General features: G+C 37.5%; 1 long non-coding RNA gene across 1 annotated transcript; it reads right to left on the reverse strand.

Moving 5' to 3' along the window:
• Positions 1-1,335: 1,335 nt before the first annotated feature.
• LOC113783866 lies at positions 1,336-4,375 on the reverse strand. The gene is made up of 2 exons (XR_003469996.1): positions 4,115-4,375; positions 1,336-1,522 (listed from the first exon to the last, which is right to left on the reverse strand). It is a non-coding gene; the product is annotated as an uncharacterized LOC113783866 (long non-coding RNA).
• Between the last annotated feature and the right edge of the window lie 1,350 nt (positions 4,376-5,725).

Consider the following 5,725-nt stretch of genomic DNA (forward strand, 5'->3'; position numbering starts at 1 on the left):
TAAAAGTTGGACAGACACTAAAAGGAGGCTGTTAGAATTTAATCAAGGGGATAAGATATATTTGAAAATTTCCCCTTCGAAAGGTATTATGAGGTTTGGAAAGAGTGAAAAGTTAAGCGCCAGATACATAGGCCCTTTTGAGATACTTGAAAGAGTAGGAAATTTGGCTTATCGTTTAGCACTGCCACTTGAAAGAGTCCATAATGTTTTTCACGTGTCCCAATTGAGGAAGCATGTCTTTGATGCATGTCACGTATTGGAGGCTCAACCACATGAGGTGAGAGAAAACACATCCTACAAAGAGCATCCAGTGAAGATTGTTGATCAAAAGGATCAGGTGCTTAGGAGAAGGATGATTCCGCGTGTCAAAGTCCAATGGACAAACCATATGGAGAGAAAAGCAATATGGGAGTTGAAAGAAGAAATGAGAACAAAGTATTCGCAATTATTTACACAAGGTATGTCAATTTTGAGAATGAAACTTATTTTAAGGGGAGTAGAATGTAATATCCCTAAAATCTCACCCTTACTATAGAACATAGGCAAATCTTTCCCTATAAAAAAAAATCACCTCCTAAAAATCCTTATTCAGACAAAAGAATCTAGTCATACTATAAACACTACTAATAAGATTCAATGAATGTAGTCAGCTTTTTTCTTTAATTTTCATGGTAAGATTTCCAATTACATTTAGTGTCATTAATATGTAATTGCCAGCCAACCATTAATCTAACCTATTTCCATTACTAATTAAGATATTTCCTATAGTAAGATTTAAAATACAATTAATAGCATTTATGTCTGATTACTAATCAAATCTCAATCAATCCATTTATAAAATATTATCAACTAATAATTAGGACGTTAACTTTTTAATTGAGTCTTGACACATTACTAATCTTAGGCTTGTATATACCCTTTACACAAAATTAAATCATCTTTTCCTTTCTTTGACAAACTGACAAACACAAAGGTAAGTTTGAGAGAGAGGGTGAGCAAACTTTTGGAAGAGGAAAAGAGGGAGGAGAAAGTTAGATAACAACTTGTGACTGCAACGCAAGTAAGATACTAAGATTTTATTCTTGTCAAATTGAACTTTAAGATTCATCATACATACCTTAGTTTATGAAATTTAGTATAATTAACTAGATCTTAGGACTTTGGAAATTATTGATTAAATTCTAGTAGTGTGACGCCCCCACTTCTCCCTAAGGCGAACCAAAGGATATCCGCGGGACGCCTGCCTAGCTCTCGCCAGGACTCAAGCAATTCCATTCAACTTATAGCCGGACCACACAACAAAAGCCAATAACTTAAATACAATAAATGCGGAAGTATTCAAACCTAATAATAGTCATCCATTCACCAAACCACACGTCAGAATACAGATTTCATTTCGTCCAAGGGTTACATTTCCATACCAAAAGTAAAATTTCAAAACCAAAGGCATAACCAAAAGTCATAACAAGCCCTAAACAAAAGTACATCAGAGGGCTTCTCCATTTTACCTCCGAGTTCAAACCTGTTAAGGAAAACAAATCTACAGGGTGAGCAAAAACGCTCGTGAGGCCAAGAACACACATGCAGACACATAATTCAAATTACAAGCCCCAAATAACAATTCAGGTAATCACTTGCAAGTAAGTAATAACGCCGACAAAATGTAACCAGAAACAATTCAAGGATATGGAAGCTTTCAGGAGCTAAGTTCCACATTTGTCGATGTCATTTGTATATCTCCCCGTGATGACTCTCCGTCAACCGGGTTGATATTTTCATATCCGTAATTCACCACTTACTTCTCATCCGTCCACCATACACCACTTCGGGCCCGCACGACACTTATAAGGCGATACTTCACGAGTATGCCAAGCGAGATCTCTCAAGTAGATCAAGCTTATCATGTAATTCTCATGGCTCACCAAGGTTCCCGACCAGGCTCATGCCGGCTCGAGTTCCAAGGTCGGCCTATGAGTTTGGGCGTCCCCCGTGTATCATGTAAATGTCGAGGAGATTCACTCCATCGACGTATGCAATCATAGCATACCATTTCATAAATTCAAGCATTTGACAGGTTCAAACATGTATTTCAGGTCATATAAACCATGCAAAACATGTCAAACATGAGTCATTTGTTCCAAATGAGAACGAGTGCGATTAAGTACACACTCGACTCCATTTTTCAAAATCCAATAGACCGAGCATATAATCAGGTAAGTCAATCATGAATCAAGACTTTAGAGTTCAAGTAGGCATACACTTGACACTCACCAGTTATGCAAGTAAGTAGGTTGGAGGGAGAGTTCAAACTTCCACGGTAGGGTCCTCTTGGAGGTCCTCGTGTGTGCCTGAACATCGAATAGTAGACAATTATTATAGGTCCCCAAGTGGTGAGAAAGATTGGGCACGGGTAAGGTTCGGAAATATTTGAAAACTTCGTTTGACTTGTTTTTGAAATTGGATTCTCAAAAGGGTGTAGGACTTAAGTGAAAATCGGATTATTATCCTTAAAATCATTGGTTGGAATTGAGTACGAGCGAAAGGATTGCAAAACGAACGATCGAAATCGAAGGAGGGTTGGCCACGTCACAATCCGGCCGGAACCTGGCCGGATTGGAGGCAGTGGCTAACCTCCCTTTTTTTTCAAATTTGACCACCAATCCGGCCGACAATCCGTCCAGAAACTGGCCGGATTCAAGGCCGGATTCTGGTAAAATTGTTCCTTCGCGGATTTCCTCTGAAATTCCAGAATTTTCGATTTTTGGTCAAATCTTTGAAAAATCATAACTTTCTTTCTACTAATCGAAACTTGATGAATTTGGTACCGTTGGAATCGTCTTCAAAAGTACTAAAAGTCCTTAGAAGACATCATTCCATGAATCTAAGTGGATGGTATTCAAAAAATGAGCCTAAAGTTGCTGTTCTAGATTACCAGGATTGAGCCGGGGTTGGTTTTTCGCTAACTTTGGAAATTCGGCAAAAATCAGTCGTTGTAAACCGGCCCTTGAAACTTATAACTCAATTAGAAGTACAAGTAAAGTTTTGGACAGAACAAGCGGCTCAAGAATCGGAGTTTCGAGCACCCAGATATGATAGCTCAAAGTTGGGAGAAATTCAAGACTGTTACAAAATTTCCAGATTTGGTTCTGACTTTGGACCTTTCATTAAGTGTCGAATCGGACTTGGATTGACACCAAATTTTGCAGTATAATACTCCCATATGAAAGGTATCTCTCTATCAAATTTCATGGAAAAATACCCTCGGAAGGGTGGTCATTCAATCAACCAAAATTTGGAAAAATCCTTAAGGCAATCTGTCCAAAACTAAGGTTTTCAAAAACGAGGCAGTTGCCGTGTATTGATCATAACTCCCTCAATTTAACTTGGAATTGGAAATGGTTGATAGTGTTAGAAAATAGATTCATAGGGCTACAACTTCACAGAAGAAATCGTTTTAAGTTTCAGCATGCAACTGGTTCAAAATCAAGCCTAAAGTTGCAGCATCATCAAATCATTTCGGCAGAACGGAGAAACAGGACAGTCGACTTCAGATGAATGGTGTGGCTTACACACACGAAACCAGAAGGTCCATTATACACCGTTGGAAACATGGGAACGTCTAGTTTCAAATGCCGCTAACGGCACTTGATTTCGACGTCGGAGTACGGAGTTATGGACGAAATACAAACACTGGTCTGGATTACGGCGAAACCGTTTTCCAGATTACTAGTTTTTGAAATAAATTCGTTTGATCAACCAAAACTCAATATTTTCCAACGAAATTTTGTACACAACTTCTGCAACATGTAATCAACATAATCAGGCCATTAAATCCTCAGTTTCTGCATTAAAATGACCGAACAGAACAGGGGTAAAATGGGAACTTTTTACTTCAAGAGTTCAACAACGTTTCTGTCCACAATACACCTTTAATCTACTTCCTTAAGCTCTAATTCAGCAATAAAACCATCATCAAACATCATCACAGCCATCAACCCAAAGTGGGAGTTCATAGAGCCCACGTTTCCAACAATACAAGCTACTAAAGTGAAGATTCCAACTCAAATGTATAGATCAACTTCCATAAGACAAGTTCAAGGTGCTTGACTAGTACCTACTTTGATGACTGGTTTGGACAGATTTTTCGGCCCCTTTGAAGCTTGAAGAAACCGTGGATAGCTCCTTCCTTTTGCAGCTAAGTTGCCGTCCAAGTGAAAAGCTAAATGAATGTGGAGATTGGTAAGAATCTATGGAAGTTTTGGTAAGGATTTGGATGAGTTTTGGAAGAAAGAAATGGTGAAGCCTCGGTTGTCTCTTGCTGTCTAGCCGTCCATGAAGCTTTGCAGAAATGAAATGAGATTGAAATGAAGCTGCGGTTCTGAAGCCTTTGCGTACGAAAGACGCTTGACGTCAAATCTTTTAATACGTCAAATCAATTATAACTAGTACCCTACGCGCGCGTTTTGTGTTCGATTTCTCTTACGTTTGTTGCACTAGTGCACTAAACCTCTAGGGTACTTACATTTATATAAATATTATCCATTCTTAATTGTCCCAAAATAATGGTCCAAAGTCCCTCAATTAAGCGCGCACGTGCAAACACGTATTTCTAATTTAGGCGCAATAAAAATTGAAACCTTTGAAAAATTCTTATAACGATTGTACCACTAGCTATCACTTGTATAATTAAACCTAAAATTGTCTATTTTAGGACCATTGTATAGGTCTCAAATTTTGAGCTTATTGTACTCCCAATTGGCTAAAGTGTTTAGACACGTTTTCACTTTTTCGCTAAACAAGCTTTTAAAAAAATAATTTTTGAAATGAGGCGCTTTAAAAATATAACGAATCTATAAAACTATGTACTTCGGTCTAATAATGCTAGAAAATATTATTCGTGACAAAATGCAAATAATTAATTAATTGAGCCAAAATTAGGGATTTTAAAATAATAAAAATTTTCGAGTCCTCACAAGTAGAATCTGCCGAGTAACTCTTAAAGGATTGTGTTATAATTAATCCATTTGAATGTGCCTTGACTTAATCTAACAATAGTACTTACTCTTTAAGAGATCGTGTTGGCCGAAAAACCATTAAGAATGCAACCCAGGTATGTAGTCAGATCCTATGCATATTAGTTTCCTTATTATCATGCACATGTCAATGCTTGGCTTTGGAATCATTATGGGTTATGTTTACCAGTATAATGTAGTAGTTTCGATTCCTTACAAAAGTCTCTTTTGTTTAGACTATTGTCCATAAAGCAATGCAATTAGTTTATGATTCAGATATGGTTCTTCGTCTTAGTGTTTTAGACTATTATAAGTTATGCAAATCTGGCACAATTAGTAGCCCCTGACCAACACCTTGTAAATTATTTTAGTAGCGTCACATCTAGAATCTTTAAGTATAAGTCCGAATTTTCAGCCTTGAATGTTCTAACGTTACTTCTGTTATTACTACTCCAAGTTTATCTTATAACCATTATTAATTATCTGTAACTAAATGACAATGATAGCATCTTAGGAAAAAGTGAACCTTAATGCTTGAAAAAAGTAAACTTCCATCTAAAAAGAGAAGACTACTAAGATGATAGCACCAACTTACTATGAGTTTTCACTAATGACAATGTGACGCCCCCACTTCTCCCTAAGGCGAACCAAAGGGTATCCGCGGGATGCCTGCCCAGCTCTCGCCAGGACTCAAGCAAACACCATTCAAGCTT

Source organism: Coffea eugenioides, chromosome 9, assembly GCF_003713205.1.
Source record: "Coffea eugenioides isolate CCC68of chromosome 9, Ceug_1.0, whole genome shotgun sequence".
Lineage (NCBI taxonomy): Eukaryota > Viridiplantae > Streptophyta > Magnoliopsida > Gentianales > Rubiaceae > Coffea > Coffea eugenioides.